Below are 21,616 nucleotides of genomic sequence, written 5' to 3'. Positions count from 1 at the left end.
TTGGTACTGAGACCATGCATTGCCTCACAGCCGCTAGAGTCAGATAAAATTTTTTATGCACTTTGATAAAAAGAAAGGAAAAGCCTCGTAATATTTGGCTTACCCTATGCACAAGATAATTACTATCGTATACCCACGTCAGAGAATCTTGTCTGGCACAGTTGCTACACAGCACAGCATGCCCGCTGAGAAGCACAAGGAAGGAGCCCTGCCGCAAACACTCCTCATGCGTGGTACGTCTAGCTACACTGTTAAAGAATAATCACATTAGCATTAGCATTCACCATACAATGGGTTCTCCTGAAATTGTAGTGAAAAAATACAAATCGCACTGCACTCACTGTGGTACTGAGAAGCTGGCAGTGTGGCCTGCCAGTCACTCTGCAGCAGCAACCGCAGGAGCCTGGTGTACTGCACTTGCACAGGCTCGTACGCCCCTTGGGTCAGGAACCACTGGACATGCTCCAATATCTTGCGAGGGTTCAGCAGTGACTTCCCTGCATGCCATTTCCACACTTATTTCTAATAATAACAACAACAATTGTCGGGGTTTAACGTCCCAAAACCAGAATATGATTAGGAGGGACGCCGTAGTGGAGAGCTCCGGAAATTTCGACCACCTGGGGTTCTTTAAAGTGCCCCTAAATCTAAGTACACGGACCTCAAGCATTTTCACCTTCATCGAAAATGCGGCCACTGCAGACGGGATACAATCTCGTGATCTTTTGGTCAGCAGTCGAGCATTGTAACCACTAGACCACAATGGTCGGTACACTTATTTCTAGACTGCATCCTCAAATCAGTAATACAGTAGACTCTCAATAATTCAAACTTTGAATTGATTCAAACAATTTTTACATTTTGGTTGGGTTGCTATTTTTTCAATGTATTTTAACGCCAGTTAATTAAAACTGCTGCACTGCATAAAATAAGTCAATTCACACTTTCTTTTTATCCGTGCCTGAAAATATCTGCTGCCTTTGACACTTCCAGCTGAACATTTGCATTTTAATGTGACTAACAGTCGCAAATACAACCGACTGCTTCCCTACAAAGTCACTTGGTCTATCGCGTACTTTCGACGCAGTAGACCAGGGGGGCTATTTTGTAAGCGTTCTGTCATTTTGGTCCATTCTATTGGGCCGCACACTATTGATGGAGGCTCGTTTGACACAACGAACGGTGGGGCCACAGAATGAACGGTGGAGGCTTGTTTGACGGTCAAGACGTGAGAATAGCCACAGAACGGCCACAGAACGAACGGAGGCCTCGTTCTGTCGATAGAACGGATACAAAACTGTCACTGGACGACTTGGATTGGATCGAAACGTAAGCGCTGAGGCCAGAGAATCGAATTTCGATTCACCTCCGTCGAAATGTTCACCTCTATCGAAATTTGACTGCCACGGACAGGACCGAACCCGCGACTTTCGGGTCAGCAGCCAAGTGCTATAACCACTCTAATACTGTGGAGGCTCCCTTTAGAGAAGACAGACCAAAGCTCTAAAGAGTACATTTGGATTTCTCCAGTCATCCTGTGTCTTGGCCCAGCACTGAGATTCTACAGCTTCAAGAAATCTGGCCATTTAGCTGCTGCAGTCCACATCGCTGCAAGACACGTTCAGAGGGCAACAGTCACGCGCATCAATCAAGGTATGCCAACTGCAGCAGAAATCATACTTCTTGTACTGGGCACCCTCAAAACAGAGCTGCCTCAAAGCAACATAGGCACAAATTGATAAACAGAAGGCTGCCTCCACATAATGTGCCCACGCCTAACCATAACACAATAACATATACAATGGCCTCAGAGATTGCGCGCCGGTAGGTTTCTCTCCAGCCGTTTCAATCGCCGCGCTCCCCAGCAAAAAAATGTTCGGAGCCTTGTGCTCCCGACTACCGCGAGAAGGCGTGCTTCACGATGTTTCCAGCGGCAGCGGAGACTGCAGCAGAAAGCAGAGCGCACGGCATACATGCGTGCACGTTGGCACTTGTTCACGTGCACGGAAGGGTCAGTGGCCGGATGTTCTGAATGCACTGAAGGCAAGTATTTTTTTTTCTGTTACTGCATTTAGTTTGGCCCAATTAACGAACGAAAGCACGGAAACCGCTCAATTTTCCTGATATAGATCATTGTAAGGACGTATTAATTTGTCTCATGGTAGTATTACTTTTCTTTTATTACAGTCCGCTTCATCTCGGCGCGAAATACCTCGATTTGAGAAATATAGGGGTGTTATAGCATCCTTCCTTTCTCGAGACGTGTATGGGTGGAAATTGGGCTAATTTTTGTCGGTGAATCATATTGTCCTCCTATCGTGACACATCATTTTACTGTTTGATCACATACAGATATTTATTAGGTGGTCAACCAAAGCATGGTTACGCTCTAGAGAGAAATGCTCTAGATAACTGAGTGCCCTGGTCATGTCATTGAAGTAGGGTCATAGGTAATTTTGCTGGAATATTGTTGCAGGCTTTGATTAGCTGACCTACATTTACTACACATCGTTCACAGTGAAAGTACCCGAGTTGTCATCGTCTCCTTTTTCGTCGTCTCTATTTTGCTTATGCTTTGGTGGCACTATGGTAATATCAATATCATCTACGTTTACAGTACTCTCGACTGCATCCAAAGGATCGCACATGCAACGGAACGGCATCCTATTGAAGGAAAACTAAGTACTCATCCAGGAGGACAACTGAAAAAAAAAAGTGCAAATTGTGGCTGCTATATAATGCCCAGTGTTTTATATCAGGTACACCAAACTTTGAATGCGTGTTGCATTCTGCCAGAAAAAGCTAAAGATTTTGATGGTCGTTTTTACAACGCCCTACGTATCTACTAAACACCGTAAAACTAGCAATGCAAATGGGCAACCATAAATGAATAAAACGCGCCTGTAGCCTGCCCGGAGCCGTCACAGCATCGGCGATGTTCAGTCTCGTCGTATGGCGACCGCCTCCACCCTCCTCCCTGTCTCTTGCTTCTGTGGTGCGACAGGAGGTAGTTGGAAAGAGAAACTGGGGAAGCCTCGCAGGCGAGTGCAAAGCATTGTGCGCTACGCGAATGCAGCTTTCGCGCCAGACCCGGTGGCGCCTCGGCAACATCGTGAGGAGAAAGCATGCATAGTGCTGATGCCGAGTGCCGAGTTTGGTCGGCTCGATTAGCGCTTCAGCGTGTGCTCGACCTTATTTCTTTGTAACGTGCTCATGCTGCGGCGTTCGCGTGGTTACCTTGCGTGGTTGCGTCGCAGGCGTTGAGTGCACCTGCACATGTGTTTTTACTTTGCTAAATCTTGAAACAAACAATGCTACACCGAAAGGGAAATGCACAAACGAAGCAAGCACCAATACCTGCTTTTTGCGATACTGCTTCGAAACGGGCTGCTTTCGTCAAATTTTGCTTACAAAATGATGAACATATCTATTGTGGACTCAGGGCCAGTGGTTGGCCGGAGCCCTCAGAGAGAACACGGAGGCGACAAGAAAACAGCTTTACTTTAAGAAGGCCCGGCTGCGACTGATCTGTCTTCAGCGGCAGGGCGAGTGCGAGTACCGAGCGTCATCGCGCCCAGCCGGATAATCGTTCACTTTTTTTATCTCCTTCGCCAGCGCCCCCATACAATGCAGCCTGCAAACTTCGTAATGCGTTTCCAGCACATGCGGATCTCTTGCAGAGGCATCGCACTTCTAGTGCTTTAAATATAGGAGGTGCATATCTACAGCAAAAACAAAGCGCATTTGAGAAAAAATAGACCCCAGCATGCAGTTTGCCTCTCGTACACATTGACCTGACGTTTCCAAATTAGTGGGAGGTTATATAAAAGCGCAAAACCATTTCTTCCTCGCCTCATGCAAGCCGCGCCAATAGTGCGGCAGCCTTTCCGACCCTCAGTAGCGAGCGGCGCAGTGCGGAGGAGGAGTTGGCCACGCCCACCTCTGAAATAACACTCTTTCCGTGTGATTGGGACGGCCGGAGAGAAACCCACCGGCGCGCAATCTCGGAGGCCATGCATATACGTATGCAACTTGGAACAAAGAACAGGAGGAAGCAGACAAAATGACTTATTTTGCTATTTTAAGGCGATTCGGTCGACAACCTTTCTATAGCAAGCAACGCGATCCACATCGGAGAAGGTTGCTTTCGCTGATGTAATCTTTTTATATTACGGAAGCTCCTAGGTTATCTATAATGGCTCTGTTTTTATCCACTTTTTTATGGGTCTGATACAGTAGTACAGCATTTTTCTCAACTGTCGATACAAGTATATGCATTCGCATGTGCCTTTACTGTACCCAGGTTTCATTGGTCTTTTCTTTCATTTTAGTTTCACCTTTTCTTTCATTTTAGCACCTTTTAGAATTGTACAAAACTTTCCTTTCAATGAATCTTCTTTTATTATGAATAACACTTCATATGACATGTAAGATTTCATTTACATCAATATAACAGTCAAACCTCAAATTCACAGAACTTGTGGTGTAACAAATTACTTTCATTTTCCAATCTTAGATCCATCGAAAATCATGTTTTGTTTGTTTGCTTTTTGTCTCGGGCTTTAGCAATGATAAGCAGGATTACTTCATCCTAAGCAGTATTTTCTTTTTTTGATGGCAGCAGTGAGAGATCGCAATGGCACCAAGTTCACTACTCGAGGCCCAATATTTCCTGCTTCTTCCAATCTATCACTGCTCATGTGCACTTGCTCACCACCACTCTGACGAGGCCTCACACTGCAGCAATGAGCTGGACGTTTCTCTAATTCAGGATGCTGTCAGTGACTCAGTACAATGGTTGCAGCATATTATAAATGATGATGCAAGATAATCAGTGCTATTGAGCAGCGCAATCAGTCCCAACACTGCACCCAAACCAAGTGTGTGGGCAAGCTCACAGCGTTTCAGTAATACCACCGCTAACGAGATACTCGCTTCATGCAAGCACAACAATGAGGTGGAAATGCACATTGCTATGGTTTGGCTTTGTGCATCCATTCCAAAAATCAAGTTAAACGATCTACATCAGTCCGCGAAAGTCAGCAAAAGGCCCACTGTGCATAGCCAGGAACGAAAGTGCTTGAACAAGTGCAGTGTTCGCATACAGCGCATATCGTGCTCTAATCCTATATTGCCTCCTGTACAAGAATGAATGAATGGCCCAAACCAGGCACTGTGCGTCTGTGCATGAGAAGGCAAAGAGTATGGCACGTTAGCCACATGCCAAACTCCTTGCCAGCTGAGAAACTGCCTTGCCCAGATGATATTTAGACAGCAAGCCTCACCAACACGGCACTCGTATTTGTCGCTCCAACCTGGAAGCTCACCAATCGTTCCTATGTATCTCCTCGGAGAGAGCCACGTAATCATACATTAAAGTTTCCTTTGTTGCGTTCTGTAACGCCTGGTCCCCACCAGGACACCCTTCACTGGTCTATCTAGTTTATCTCTGTCTGACCTTGGCTACGTGTGCTACCACCTGGCTTCAATTCTACAAAAGATGTCTACAAAAGGCGTGACAGCCGCAGAGTTCTCGTGAAATCATTACACTCCCGAAATTAGTAGTCCCACCTCATTGCGCACATATGCGACATGCTATAAACTCCTCTAGTGTTGGATTAGGACTGTCTTGACTTGTTTTCAGTAACACTGCTGACATCAATGTGTACGCAGCACTTGAAAGAGACTGAGAACGTTCCTGGCACTAAATTGGATAGGCTTCTATTCTGCTTTCATACTCTGAGGAGAGCTATAATGGGGGCTGGTTGGTGTCCATTCATCTTCAAAAGTGCGCTTAGTGAACACAGACACAAACTAAAAAGTACAGGACATAAGGCTTTTCTCAAAATACTTTATGTTTTTTATAACTTCAGCAGAGTTTTACTGTACATGTGCTATATGCTCCTTTATACCAGTTTGTTTTCTTATTTAGATTTTTGCAAGTCACTGCTGTGCCCATATACATTGGCAAATTTTTCGTGAAAGTGTTCGCTGTACACATTGGCAGAATGTTTTCGCTTGGCTTACATTTAAAGCATTATTAACCAATTTATAGTTTTATTATTAAAATGCCTATATGGTCTTGCGTTTTGCTCATATTCTGCTTTCACTACATGTCTGGTTTGTAAATGTTCCAAAGACCCAGTTTAATCTGCACACATTAAAGGGACACTAAAGGCAAATATTAAGTCGGCGTTGATTGTTGAAATAGCAGTCCAGAAACCTCGTAGTGCTACTTTTGTGCCAAGAAAGTGCTTGCATTGCAATAAAATCACGTTTTAGTGGTCCACATCGCGTTAGTGCACTTCAAATCACCCGCCTGAAAGCGGTATTTCGCACGTCACTGTTGCCGTGCCCAACGTTGCCCGCCTTTACTGCACGGCGGCGTGCACTGGCGGCGTGCACCATTCGGGCATCCAGCGACATCACATGCATGCGGTATTTTGTCGAACTTTCTGTCAGAGCGACTTTCATGAGCGTGCCAAACACACGCAGCAGTACGCGATACAGAAACTACCACTGAGACGCGACCGCGTGGGTGAAGCAGGGCGCCGAGCGAAGCGCAGTTTGGCGAAAACAGAACTTTTGAACCACGTGCACCGTTCCCCATGGCAACGCCAAAGAGGTCAAACAGAAACGAATGAAGAAACGAACGAAGAAACGAAAAGCAAACAGAAACGAACAAGCAGCATTTTATTATGATGCACGGAAGGTTCTTTTTTTTATTGCAGCTAGTTTAATTACGAGTGATTAATTGTATTCAGACTCTCCCACGTCATCGGGATCACTTCTAAAATGTCCCGCTCGTGGCACTCATCGTGTGATACATTTAGCTTAATTTCTCGGTAAGTAGGGCACTGCTGTTGATAATATTGCAGTTTTAGACGTTGTCATACATTGAGCTTTCACTCTGACATAAATTGCTATTTGCCTTTAGTGTCCCTTTAAGCATCACTGATAATTTAGTGCAGTGACAATGGCATTGACTCTGATAGCAGACAATACTACAAACAAGATTTTTAGGGGCGAAGCTCCTTATAGCGGCACCCGTTCGTCACTCATAGCGTAGTATGTAACCAGTCTTACGCTTTGACCTGCAAGGTGGTGCCGGTGGGAGATTTTTCCTGTGCGTTGTTGAACAATAAAAAATTTGCAGCGTTAGCTAAAAGCCGACTTCTTCTGTCTCTCATTCCCATTAGCAGCCATTCTTTACCTCCAAGGTAGTGCCTGGTGAGATTTCTCCTGTGCGTGATTAAACAATAAAAATTTTGTTCAAAACGCCGTTGATTGATGAAATAAACCAACAAAAGACGCCAGATGTTTTGTAAAAGCAAAACGAAAGAACGCCAGATGTTTCTAAAGCAAAACGAAAAGACGCCAGCTGCTTAACGAAAGACGCCAGATGTTTTCTAAGCAATGGTTTTCTAAACAATGAAAATTCACAGCGTACATGTAAAATTAAAGTGCGCTGCAAGTCGTCATAACTCATCGAACCTTTAGTATAAACGCGCCCGATCTCACGTCGGTGATGATGTGCTGGGCAGAATTCACGGAAGATTCACGGTTTACCGATGAACCTCCGCAGCTTCGCCCACTCATCATCATTCACTCCGTGGATATGCTGTGATTTTTTTTTTCATATACGACTATAACACTACTTTTCAACCCATTTCCATGTGAAAGCGAATACAGCATGATGTATGAATACACATCAAGGCTTGTTCTAACAGCCTCAATGAAGAGCACTCACTTCTGTTGGCCAGCTGAACCACTTTTCGCAGCAGCTCGACAGCGGCAAGCACATCGGGCCCAACTTTGCCATTTCCAGCAGATTTGTCAAGCTCCTGTAAAATTCGTAAATGGATAGACAAAAAAAAATCGAATGACTTCCTATAGCTCTTATCTCATTGATTGTTATGGCAGAAACAACATTAATCAGAAGTAACAGACAAGAAAGCCAAGGAAAGTATAGGTGAGATATTTTGTAGTAATTATTGCTCTACCAACTGAGCTACAGCGGCGGTCATCCCCCCGTCCACTTTATGGGGTATATATGTGCATTTTAAATGCATAACATCTCCTATACTTTTCTTGTCTGTCTTGTATGTTAGTTCTAATTAATGCAAAGAAGTTCTAGAAAATCTAGCAAAGAAAGACGAGCCCTTAAAATTGCCCTTCCTTTGTTTATTGTTATGGCAGGTAGCACTCCTCCACAGTTGAGACCACCTACATAATTTAACCTTTTTTTTAACATAAATATTGCCACGTACGTTTCTTATCACTTTTGCTGCAATAAAGCATGCTTATCAGTGATTTCAGTATAACTTGAGTTTACCTGCTGCCGCAAAGATGCAGGCAATCAACTAAAATTCTGCCGGTGTCACTGATGAAAAGATCAAGTTGCACAGTTTTGCAAATGCATTTGCAACTGCATGCTACACAACATAGCTGCCATCGAAGTGAAACAGCATCTTTTCATGCGGCGGTTGGAGGGCAAGCGGCAAACAATGCTCACCTCTGGAGTGGAGCAGACAGAAAGCACACATGTGAGCAACTTAGTGTATCGTACTATGCACTCTGCAAATGGCATTGTTCCGTATTCTATAATGCCCATGCCGTGCTTCAGCACCATATTCGGTGTTTTTGTTGCCACCGTGCATCATGTGACAAAGATGTGTAGCCACAGAAACAGTATGTAGTACTAAGCGCAACAATCTCTCACTCATATTGCAAGTGAGCTGATATCTTGCAAGCGATCCCAATCAGGGCAAAAATATATGTTGCCACTTGTTTCAAGATATCACAGAGCTCACTATCCTCAATTGTTAACTCGTAAGGAGCTATGCTTGGCTCTGAAGAAAAGAATAAATTACCATCGAAAGCAATTGGAACTAATAGGTGCTTTTCCCGCAAATGAAAGTTCTTTTGGCAAGTGCACTGCTGCAACAGATTTAAATAGCCGACCAGTTTTTTTTTTTTTGAGCTGCTCGCAGTTACCTGCTGCAAATGCTACTAGCTCTATAAAATCGTGTGGGGTTATGTGACAAAGCCAAGTAACAAGACCTCTGTTGAACCAATGCATAGCAATGGTCAAAATTTGCGATGCCATACCCAGTATTGCGCAATTCTTTTGGCATATGCAGGCTCGATGTCACAAAACAGAAACCGTGGGCACTATGAAGAGAGGTGCTTGGCTCAGATTGTCACCTTCCTTTCATGAAATTTTAGACCAACGTTCTTTTGTTTTTGCAACGTGTGCGATGACTTTCAATATTGCATATTCATTGGACTGAGCAGACAGCAAGTGATTCAGCTTGGAGAACATAACATCTGTGTTACACCACTTGAAGCAACATTTGAGGTTTCGATATCAAGCTCCGAGGACAGAACACGTGACAGCTTCGAAAAACAGTGTGTTTTACCTGTGCTTTTTTTACTTTAAAATACGACATATAGTCTCCGTTAAGAGGACTTTACCAGCAATGCATCAAGCTAGCCTGTGATGCACATATCACATTGTAGCTCAACTCATTTTGTATGTTTCTTCGCAACGGAGGCCAATTCTCTCTTGAACCTCGCTGTGCATGGTCGTGTAGTGACTGTAGCCACTGTGTGTGGTCGTACATCACCCTGTAACTTCCCAAGATGCAAGGCTGCCTTAGCTACAAGAGAGCAACGAGATGCGCGAAACCTTTTTGAGCTCACCCTCCATTGGCACACGTACGACCGGGCGTGTTCTTGTGTCCTGCACGAGCAAGAACCAAATCCCGCTGCCCCTGTGCTTGCGGAGAAATCCAAGGTCATCGCACCCCTTTGGCCAGCGAAGAGGTGAACAGAGACAACCTAGCTCTCGAGACACACCAACAGCCACCAATTTGGACCAAAGAATCGTCTGCTAGCATTGTCACGACATGGACACGTTGTCCAAACATGTAAAACATGCCATGACATGTGAACCCCCTTAACCACCTGGAAACGGCACGAACCACTACTGCACTCACTCTCAACAGCTGCAACAGTAGGAAAAAACTGTCGAAATGCAACGTGCAGCTCCAGTGGCATGTTGCGCTGTAACTAAACTGTCCACCATACTGGTGTCATTTATCGCCCTTGCAATTGCTGGTCAACCATTTGCGGCGTCACTGCCTAGTGGGGCCTCCATCTCGCTGCTCGGTGAAGAAGTTATGGTGCATTTGCACTGCCGTCCTGTTTGCTTTAGAGCTTGCAACTCCACCTTCCAGGTGGAAACAGGCATGGCTAGCCCGTGCTGCTTTGTACAATTTGTTGTGCATAGGAAGAATCACGTGCACCGTTAGTGCTTTGTGCATCTCCCGGACCTTTCCTTGTTCATCGTTCTTGTTCACGACTTCGACACATGCATAGGAATTGTGTTTGACGTCATAAGTGGAGGCGAATGATTGCAGGCAAGCTCTTCAGGCCCCCTGCAACCATTCATTACACTCCCAGTGGTGAGAGCGGCCCTTAAGACATCAGATGCTACTCAAAAGCAGGAGGACAGCATAGCATACTTCGCTCTTGCCCATCACACTGCCACCAAAACTCGTTCTTCGGTTGGCACATCAGTAAATGGTCAGTCATACAACATTTATCTGTGCAAGCTCGGGAATAGCAGTGCCACACATCTTTCGGCCACCCGTGCAAGAGTACGCAAGAGATGACTGTTTAAAGGGGCCCTGCAACACTTTTCTGAGTTAAAATGGAATAGTCTCATTATTAGCGCATGATGCTTCACGAATCACATGCCGCAAAAACTTTTAGAATCCGTCATGTACGAGTGGAGTTACAGGGATTTGTTGCACGCTTCAAGTGCTTTCTCTCTCCTTTCATACCAGCAAGCGCGCTGAAAGCTACGCAGGGAGGGGGATAACAAGGGGACAAGCAGAGATGTCCCTTCGTCAGCGCATGTCATGACCTTGAGCACTTTCTTTTCTTTTTTTTCTTCCAACGCACAGCTTACTTTCAGTGTGATCGCGAGCGCATGCGCGGGCACGTGGCGGCATCCTGTGGCGGCTACAGTAACAACACAGCTCACGATGCTCAAACCAGCCAACTGCCGTGAACGAGGATATATGGCGTAGTAATTTCGGTACTATATGGCATCATTTGTAGAGAGAAGAGGGAGCAATTTCTAGCTGACTTTAAGAATTAAATGTAAATTCTAGGCCGCGTGCCGCGCTATAATGTTTGGCTTGCGTTTTTTCGGGAGCCTTGACTACTGATCAGCAGCGTTTTCTGGCCATGCTCAAAAATTCATAATGGTGTAATAATAGCGCAAAAAAAGACGAAGACAAGAAAATGAACACCACAGGCGCTTTGGTGTTCACTTTCTTGTCTTCGTCTTTTTTTGCGCTACTATTACACCATTATGAATCAGTACCAACTAGCTCGCCTTTCCGTTTTGCTTCATGCTCAAAAAGTGTTGCAGGGCCCCTTTAAGCATTTTCTTTCTTTATGCATAATCGCGGGCCACTGCATTAATCAGATTTATTTAGCATGAAATGCAGTCAGCCAGAGCATCAGCACCTAATCCTTTGTTGCCCTGTCAGAATGGCAAATGTGCACCAAAATTTGATAAATGCGCAGTTCTATACAGGCACTAGAGCAAAACAGGAAACAGGATTCAATTACATTGCATCGAGAAGAAATGAAATGCTCTTGTGCAGACCCAAGCATATGCCCGATTGATGGGTGGCAGTGCCATTACTGAGCATGCATAGGTAACTTTTGTGTCTACCTTCTTCTCCACCACAGTGCAACCTTTCAGTTTATATTTGGCGTTTTTGTTGGCTGGTTCTCTTTTCTTTCAGTGCTTGCATACTTTACTGTCTACTGCAATGAACCCCTAGCAACTAGTAGCTGTATGAATACTGGATAGCGCAGCTTTAAAACAAAACAAAGAAGGAACACTGACACACAGGACAAGGGTTACTGCTCCTTCCCTGTCTTGTGTTAAAGTTGCACTATCCAGTATTTATAAGTATGAACAAACTAGCCCAGCAACAAATTTCATTTAACTAGCTGTACTTTCTGTCACTCTTAAACATTTTACAGACTTTTCCATCAGGCAGAAAGAGCACCTCCTCTTTTGTTTGCTGTATGGTAGCACGAAGGCCAGCCTCTACAGTGCAACAGGGCAATAGCACCATAGTGCCCTGTTGTATAGAAACCACCAAATTGCCTGTTGTAAATACTGCAACAGGGCAATGTCTACAACAGAGAAATATGGTGGCGCCCAGGGAGATCTCATTGGAATGTGTGGAAAGCCAGTCGACCCTACAGACCAAGTGCACCACACGATCACCCCCAAAAAAGCTGTCAGGCAGGTAACAGAGCCAACATACCTGCTCAACAATTTTGGCAATGCTGGTGGCAACCAAGTCCCACGTTAGGCTGACTCTTTCGAGTGTGTTCTTGTCCAGGGAGGCAAGGGTGCTCTGGTCCTTCAATGCACTCCTCAATGAAGAGAATGCCCTCTGAAAGAAAATGCACAACTCGATCAGCAAATGACTGTGCAGTAATACAGGAAATGCAATAAACAGTAGCACAAATTAAAATTGTGACCAAACTACACTGTCATAAAATAAAACTGAACCACAGACATCTTGCCACTTTATTGAATAAATTGAGAAATATGACCACTACCTTCTGATGCATGCTGTATTGCTCTGCGGAACAAATTAAAGCTTCTGGTGCTGTTTAAAAACCAGAACAGCTTGAGCATCCCTCCAGCAGCAGACCTATTGTACAGGACGAGCAGTCCCCATGAGCTTATAGAATGTGTCATCTTTTCAAATATACAGAGTTCGTACAGGTTTAAGAGATGAAAGCTCAATGGTATTAAAGGTCTTTCAAGACACCATCAAAACTTTTTTTATGGCATCCAATGTAGCACATCTTTAGAAAAGGAATGCTTCCAAAACGCTACAGACAGCACTAGAGACACGAAAACTATGCTGGAAATATCCAGCCTTCCAGGGACATTCTCGTATTGGGCAATGTTCATGAGTTACACTGCTTTACTTTTTTGAACTATGCCACAAACAAACATTGGCAAGGTTCAAGCGAACTTCAGCGTCTTGCACTGCTTGCTTGACAAAAACACAGAGAGAACAGAAAAGGAAGAACCACCAGCAGTGCACAAAGTTTCAGAATAAATCGCTCACAAGATAAACCAAGAGAAAAGCAGTGTACACAGAAAAAAGAAACCAGCACAGAGAACTGGTGCCACTCGCTCTTATAAACTCTTATATAACTCATATACGCTAAACATGGGTGTATGGAATTATTGTCTGTATAGAAGAGCAGTAATGCTTCTTGGGATTACCATGCAAACATATAGTACTCTACTACGCATGCATCGAAAATCTTCGCTGCCACTATCAACATGCACACTGCACCTCTGCGAGTGAGCTTCAGTTCAAAAGTGATTGCGTCACTGTTTCACCAAACAACAAAACATTACTGTGACAAAGCAGTATTGCTTTGCACATGCCACCAAACAAGGCATTGAATCAGAAGTGAGTTACATACAGTGGAGGACAAATGACCGAGGTGTTTGTGTTGAAATATAAAGCAAGGGTGTTATTTGCACTCTAGAAAAGAGAATTCCTTTTATATGCTTTAATGCAAAGTATGTATTTAGCAGTGAAGCATACAAATAGGAGTAAGAATAAAGAGCCATGCAGTGCAGCATATTACCTGTTCCTTAATTCTCCAATTCTGAATTAACAATATATCAAACTGCCTCGTAATCTCCAGATGCAATATTATGATGACTTGTGCCCTCAAACTCACAGACTTGGAAGTGATGTGCTCTACGGATGTAGAACACATCACTTCAAGTCTGTGTGTTCAATAGGGCACACCGCTTCAACACAACGGTTACACATTCCTCAGACAACTCCCAGAGGAGACTCAGTACAGTAGGGTGTTCTTTTTCTTTGGCCTTTTATTTTCCAACACTGGAGCAAGACCATCAGCATGTCGCCACAATTATCACTGAAAGGAGGCTGATCACAAATGAAGGGGTAGGAGCCATACGCATGACCCATTGAAAGGTTAGAAGTTTACTCTTAAGGGCTCGTTTTTCTTTGTTAGACACAATATTAATGAGAACTAACAGACAGCAATGCCAAGGAAAGTATAAGGGGTGTTATTTGTAGTAATTAGAATATAAATGTGAAGAAAGTAAAGTGGACGAAAAGATAACCTGCCGTCGGTCCCTGCCGGCAGCAGGTTATCTTTTCGTCCACTTTACTTTCTTCACATTTATATTCTAATTACTACAAATAACACCCCCTATACTTTCCTTGGCATTGCTGTCTGTTAGTTCTCATTACCATTGAAAGGTTGCAGGTTACCTCTATAGGTTGCATTTTTGTTATAGGTGTCCAAGGCACAACTGAATACCATAAGAGTTTATTGAGAGTTTGACTGCCCCACATACTTTGCCAATAGCCCCTTAATTTCCTCCGCAGGAAAGGCGTCAATTTGTGGGAGAGATAGCTATGGTGGAGTTGCTTGGTTTTGTTGTTTCAGATGTTGCAATATTATCAACAAGCAGATTACCCTCAATGCCTCTATACCCAACATATGACTTTTTGTTCCGATGCATAAAAGTTGCGTTAAAAACAATAAAAGTGGTTAATTTATAACATTTTTATGTTTCTGCAGTGACACTAAGGCATTGAAAACACTCAGAGTCTGCAAATATAACTGGCTTTCATAATTTTTCACAACAGACTGCAGCCCACATTTGGCCCCACTTGGGTGCCAAATCTCACGCGCTGTTGTCACTGTCAGTTTCTATGGGTTCCGGGGTGGCATAACAGACAGCCAAAGGCAGTGGAGACCAGGAGGTATACCCTTTCTTTATTCATTGATGTCCCCTTCACACGTGCGAGTTTGGCACCATTTTTTTCTTTCTGTTTGTTTATATGTGCCCAGGTACAAGACATACACTGAGCCTTGAGAGGATTTCCAATAAATTTATTGCCTTCAGACACCTGGCATTTAGGTATTCTATATGCAGGATGAATGTCAGTTCAGAGTCAAAGACAATGCTGAGAAATTCGTGTTCTCTGATTAGTGACACTGGGGTTTCAGAAATTCCTACAGTGGGGTCTTGTATTGTGCCTCTTTTATTTATGAAATGAACTTGTGTACTTCTCTGTGGGTTGACCCTAAAAGCATTTGTACAGCCTGCCTAGCTACATTATTAAGACCAAGCTGGAGACATCATCAGCAGCAGCAGCAGCATTGACTATGCCCACTGCAGGGCAAAGGCCTCTCTTGTTTCACACAGTCCTGTGCTTGCTGCAGCCACATTATTCCCTGCAAACTTCTGAATCTCATCTGCCCACCTAACTTTCTGCCTCCCCTTCACGCTCTTGCCTTCCCTTGGAATACATCCAGTCTGTTATTCTTAATGACCAGTGGTTGTCTTGCCTTCTGTCATGCCCATACCCATTTCTTTGTTTAGTAAGATGTCCTCAACATGCATTTGTTCCCTGACTAACTCCACTCTCTTCTTGTCCCTTAAAGTTACACTTACCATTTTCCTTTCTATAGCTCGCTAAGCAACTAAGTTACTCTCCATTAACTCCTATCCCTAACTATTCCCAACCCAAGGCTCTGAAGATACTCCTGTTAACATGCAGTGAATAGTGTTGGACAGATAGTAGCTCCCTGCCTGGACACAATGTTTGCATAAGGCAAGGTTGCAGAATTTAAAGCAAATTGGTACATTATTTACGTGCACAGATTAAAAGATACCATGTGGAATACAGGTGTGCATGGACTCATTTCCACCACAAAGAGTGTACAGCTAGGCACACTGCCTTGTGGAACACGAGTTTCCTGGGAGAATGACCAAGACAAGGCATGGCCAACCCTTACACGTAAGGTACGATTTGTGAGGTACCTCTCAGTGTGTTACTGCAAACCCCCTTTGAGGAAAGATCTCGTAGGCTCCTAAATCCACGTCATGCGTGGAGAGCATGTATGCAGACTGGCAGCGGGAACAAATGTGGGGAGGGAGCATCCAGCCCCTTTCCTTGTCAACCCTTCCATCCCACCACTTGGTATTGTGCGCCACCCCTCATTTTGCTGCTCGGGTGAAAGGGTCTCTCCGAGAGGGAGACAAGTCCTGGCAGAACAATGAAACAGATAAGGAGCCCAACAAATATGGAGACTCTCTGTCTCATGTGGCATCTTTCTGGGGATTACGTTCACGGACCTGCAAGCAACTTTGTCACCGGACTTTCCAGTGCACGTGACGAGACTGAAACTTTGATTCTGTTCGGAGTGGACTATCCCTCCAGTTTTCGACCGCTCTTGCAGCAATAAACAGTGTGTTTGTGTTATCTTGTGTTTGCCTAGTTCGAACGAACCCGCCATAAATGTGAATATATGGACTATGGGTTGGAGATGCAACATAGATTTAATTCCCTCACATGTCCTTCAAGTCCAGAGAGACCAAGAGGAAGAAGCCAGCACCATTAGCAGAGAGGGTGCAGGAAAATCACAAACGAGTGCAGCACCTCTTGAAAAGCGTGGCGTGGTTCAGAGGCCACCATTACTGCACCACTGGAACAAATAGCAAGATGCAGCACCTCATGAACTGGTCCAGGTGCTGCAGGCGAATTCAATGGACCCTTGAAATGGCTGAAGGGCCCATTGAGATAAGGCAGCCCACAAAACACGAAACCTCTATAAAACGTTTTATAGAGCTTTTGTGTTTCATGGGAGGAGCTGCCCCCACAGGCATGGAGACTCACTCGTGCGATGGCACGGTGCTTTGTGGACTGAACCTGGTTTAGAGCAAGCAAAGAACGTCCCAAAGGCAGTGTGTTGTCTGGTGAAAATAAACTCTGCAAGAGACATGGTACTGTTGCAATGAGTGTGGTTAGGGACTTGGACTAGTTTTACAGTTTGAGATCTATCATACAAAAGCAAGGTTACAATCTGCCATCGCCACTCTTCAAAAACCTTGAATGTTCACATGTTCAAACACTTAAAAGCAAATATTTAAAGCCCAGACATGCATCGACATGTCGCGATAGAAGTGAATGCCGGTAGCTCGTAAAGTACTACTCAATGTACATGCTTCTTGTACATGCCAGGTACATGCCAGGTACTTGCTTCTTGTACATGCCAGGTACTTGGAGAGCTACCCGCCAAATTTCCGCCCGTTAATAGCCCAAAAGTAGCCAAACGTAATTAATAAAAAATAGCCCAAAATAGCCAAAGAGAGCAAATATAGAAAAAGGTTTCTATTTATTATAATTTATACACAGAGAGTTTATAGATGTCTCCAATTGTGCTGCTGCTTGCAAGATCGCGTGTGTGGTGCAGGTAGCAGAAATAGAAAGGAAATGTCACTTTATTTGCTAGAATTTCTGTTTTCTTGTTGCTCTTTATTAATTTGTTTTCTTTGAAGTGACGACACAATGTGAGGATTGTAGTCAAAGGAATGGAGAACCCCATGGAGGAGATGAATGTTTTTAGTAATTGCTCATTTGGTATTTCACTACGTTTTTTTTTTATGTAGCGGCCGTGGTTTAAAGCAAATAACTAAAGCTAAATGATGCGGATCACATTCAGAGCATAAGTTGGAATCCACATCAAGCTAAGCTAAAGTAAAGCGGTAAATTATAACCTTTAAAATCAACGGTGATGCGTAAAATCTGGTGATAGTAGGCATAGCACAGAAAAACGTTACGAGGGTCCAAGTTACTTCTTGCGTGCTATCTTGTACACTTTATATTTAAATCCACAAATTTATTCGCCATGAGAAGGAACAACTTAGCAGCATCGCGAAACCCGGCAAAAGAAGCTTCGCCTTAAAAGTCAGGGAATATATTCATTATTACTGACTACCGTAATTGTCTGGTGGACGCTGCTGATACCTGAAGAATGCAAACACACAGGTAAAGGATAGTAGAAAGAGTGAAGTAAAGATAACTGTGTACGTAAACACTTGATTCACAACGAACTGGAGGCACAAAACCACCACTAAAGAGGAGAAAGGGCACTGAAAAACAAGCGTTTGAAGCGAAGGCAGGTAATAGCCCAAAAGTAGCCAAATAGCCAACGACAAAAAATCCCGCCAAGTCCACAAAAATGTAGCCCAATTTGGCTATTTATAGCCCAACCTGGCAACCCTGACTAGAGTGACCTAGAATAGGGGGAGGCGCGAATAGAGAGGCTAGAAGGGTTTGGCTAGTGTCGTGAGCAGACGCTTCTGTCGGCCGCCGCGGTGAAACGTGTTTTTATGACGCCGCTAGGGGCGCTGCGCTCCGGAGACGAGTTAGAGGCGAGCTGACGAGCTGGCCCCGCTGCCGCTGCCGATCATTGTTTGTTTGCTTGTGTTTGTGCTTGGTAGTGTGGAAGCGCGAGTTTTGTTCGTCTCTGCACGTGGTGAGTCAACGTACGCCCCTGTGCTGCTTCATTGTGGCTTACCTGATATGTTTCCGCCGAACATCAACTGTGACATTACCGTCATTTCTTCGTATTTTGGAGTATGCCTGCTAAGAAAGGCAGGACATGCTTCGTGCCTCTGTGCAAAGGCGGGTACAAAACGTCTGCCGAAAAAGTTCCCTGGTCCGTGCTCCGGCGGACGCTCTTCGTCGAGAAGAATGGGAAAGGAACATAAAACGAAAAGACAGAGTGCTGGACGAGGCATGCGTTGTGTGTTCTCGTCATTTTGACGATCGGTTTATTGTGAGGATCTCCAAGCACATCTTTAATGGAGAGCTTGTAGAGGTATCTAACGTCATCGCTCAATTGTAATTACTGATGCCCCCCTTACTCAATGCCCTTCAATGGGCCTGTAAGGCACTTTGAATAAATAAATAAATAAATAAATTACAGATACTTGCTGACAGCGAATTTGAGCCAAGACAAATTAGAGAATATTTTTGGAATTGTTAGACAATCGTTTTTGTGTAATGATCACCCCGATCCCAGAGCAGTTTTTGCTCATAGTAAACAGTCTAGCGCTCTACAACTTAGCGAAACCACCTAGAAACGTGGTAACTCGCCAGCAGAGATCATAAGTGCACTCTTGGGGCCATCAGACATTGGAAAACAAAAGGCAGCCCGCTTAATTGATGAACTCTTGGATGAGAGAAACCTCGCAAATGCTTCAGCTGTGCTTGAAGACAGCAGTATTTTTGACCACAAAGGCTGTGTTGAAAAGGGACAGCCATTTAATTTTCTATGCTGTTGGCTATGTCGTCAGGAAAGCACTTAAAAGGTTCCCACGCCCCACATGTGCGTCTGCCTTAGCCATTTTGCCTCTGCAGGCAGAGACAATGAGAATGCCTCATTGACGAGGAAATTTGACCATGGGGGCTTACTGTACCCCTCAAAACACCTTGAAGACTTGATTGCAAAGCTGGAGAACGCGTTTGCTGTGTTTTTAAGCAGAAATGAGCTGCATGCTGAAAGTATGCTATCATTTTTAGAGTTTTTGCACGGGCATGACCACCAAAACGTTGGCTGCAGCGAGCATGGTCAAGCATTCACTATAGAAATGGTTAAGTTTTATAGTTTAACTAGGCTGCACTTCTTCACTAAAGCCATCAACAAAGAGAAGTAAGTCTACACAACGCGAGAAGCAAAAGCTGCTCAAACTGAGGCGCTAGCTGTCAGTGATCTCCGAACTGCAACAGCGAAATATTGAATTCAATAAACGTGTCACTTTTGTGCTCTGCACCCTTCATTATACCGTTTCGTCATTGTGTCTCCGGAGCGGAACGATCATGCGTTTCTAACCTGAGGGCCGAACTTTGGTACTTATTCAGCTATGCTGTTTCCCACTTACAAGACCTTTTTTTTTTTTCTGGAAGCCTGAAGTAGCTTCCATTAAAACAGAGTAATGATAATGATAGAAATAACAAAAATCAGTAATACGCCGTTTAATATATAATAAAAGCGGGCCTATACAACTCCAACGGTAGGTTGCAAGAACTGCCAGCATCTGCTTCTAAGTGAAGTTTCAGGGGTGACCGACCGAAAATACAGCTGCCCAAGAATGCTACACAGAACATCACGACGCTCGTATTGTCCTGTCTGCATGAGCCAACGAACGATTGCGAGCACGCAGATAAATTATTCAAAAATGCGCACAGAAAACGCATTGCTGGGTGCCGCTTGTAAGCGGGCCAAAGAGCGCGCGCCCCGCGCCAGCGGGCCGGAGCGCCACCTGTGCGCCGTCATAGCAAATGATTTCAACTGCGCCGACTCGTTCACAACACTAGTCAAACCCATCTAGCCTCTCTAGCGCGAATACATGGGAGGAGCGAGGGCCTTTTGCGGTGAACTTCCGCGCCACGGCGCTGCCGTGCCGGACCCGTTAGGTAGCGTAACTCTAGGACCCGTGGGCTTTCTCCGCGGCGGAAGCCGCGTCAAAGCGGCGAGCGTCTGCTACGCGCGTGACATTTTAGCCGCTATTAGCTAAAATTGCGGAAATTTGGGCGATATTTAATACTGCGTTACTGCAACATAATACTGCAGCTACTCATCACACAGAGAACGCGTTTGTTAGTTTGTGTGTTGTGGAACGGGGATTTTGTGTATATCCTTTCAGCTGGTTTGTCACCGCATTGGTTTGAGGAACGCATCCTGCGCGCACTTCATCGTGAGAAAAGTCGCTTAACTTACTTTCGTGTGGAATGACGAAAGTAAACTTGCTGCAGGAGAGAATAAACTGGAGATAACCAGGAGAACGTAGCACATATATATGTACGTAGTAACTAGCTCATGCATGCTAACGCGTTTGCACCCTTCATATCCTATCTTTTATTTCGTGTCCGCCGCGGCGGTATAGCGGTTACAGTGCTCGGCTGCTGGCCCGAAGGTCGCGGGTTCGATCCCGGCCGCGGCGGTCGCATTCCGATGAAGGCGAAACGGTAGAGGACCGTCTACTTAGATTTAAGTGCACGTTAAAGATCACCAGATGGTCGAAATTTCCGGAGCCCTTCACTACGGCGTCTCTCATAATCATGTCGTGGTTTTGGGACGTAAAACCCCAAATATTATTATTTTATGTCGTGCATTCGATTTGTTTTACAAGGCTGCCTCCGGCGCTCTGCTGTTTCAAGCCATTTCATGCGAAGCCGAATGTGTCAGTCGGCGTGGCCACGGTACCAAAAGTAAAAAATTAGTCGCGTAACTCGCGTCTCGTTCACTTGGTATACACGAAAATTGGCACGGAGGGGCACGAATGTACGTATGCCCAACACGACCGATATAGGTTATGGCATCACTAACTTGACATGCTTGCCATTTGCGTAACGACTAACAATAATAATATGGTGTGTGGCGCGCAAACCCGCTTTCTGTAGCCAGAAATAATTCTGATGTGTGGTCTGACGATTTGTTTCCGTCAGGTTATAAAGAAACGTGGTGGTCACCAATATCGATGTCAACATGTAAGACTTACCCATACATTTTGAAGAACTGACCGCATAGGTAAAATGTATGCGAAAAAATTACATGAAAAAAAAAAAAACATGGTCCTATATGCATTCGCCTGAGATGACTCGAAAACGAAAGCCATCTTTTTCGTCAGTCGATGCATTGATCCTCC

General features: G+C 44.6%; 1 long non-coding RNA gene across 1 annotated transcript; it reads right to left on the bottom strand.

Moving 5' to 3' along the window:
- Nucleotides 1-353: 353 nt before the first annotated feature.
- LOC119397816 (uncharacterized) lies at nt 354-12,488 on the bottom strand. The gene is made up of 3 exons (XR_005184612.2): nt 12,363-12,488; nt 7,751-7,844; nt 354-497 (listed from the first exon to the last, which is right to left on the bottom strand). It is a non-coding gene; the product is annotated as an uncharacterized LOC119397816 (long non-coding RNA).
- Nucleotides 12,489-21,616: the final 9,128 nt, after the last annotated feature.

This window comes from Rhipicephalus sanguineus, chromosome 6 (genome assembly GCF_013339695.2).
Source record: "Rhipicephalus sanguineus isolate Rsan-2018 chromosome 6, BIME_Rsan_1.4, whole genome shotgun sequence".
In the NCBI taxonomy this organism is placed as follows: domain Eukaryota; kingdom Metazoa; phylum Arthropoda; class Arachnida; order Ixodida; family Ixodidae; genus Rhipicephalus; species Rhipicephalus sanguineus.
The sequence above is the reverse complement of the archived record's forward strand: the minus strand, read 5'-3'. Positions and strand labels throughout refer to the sequence as shown.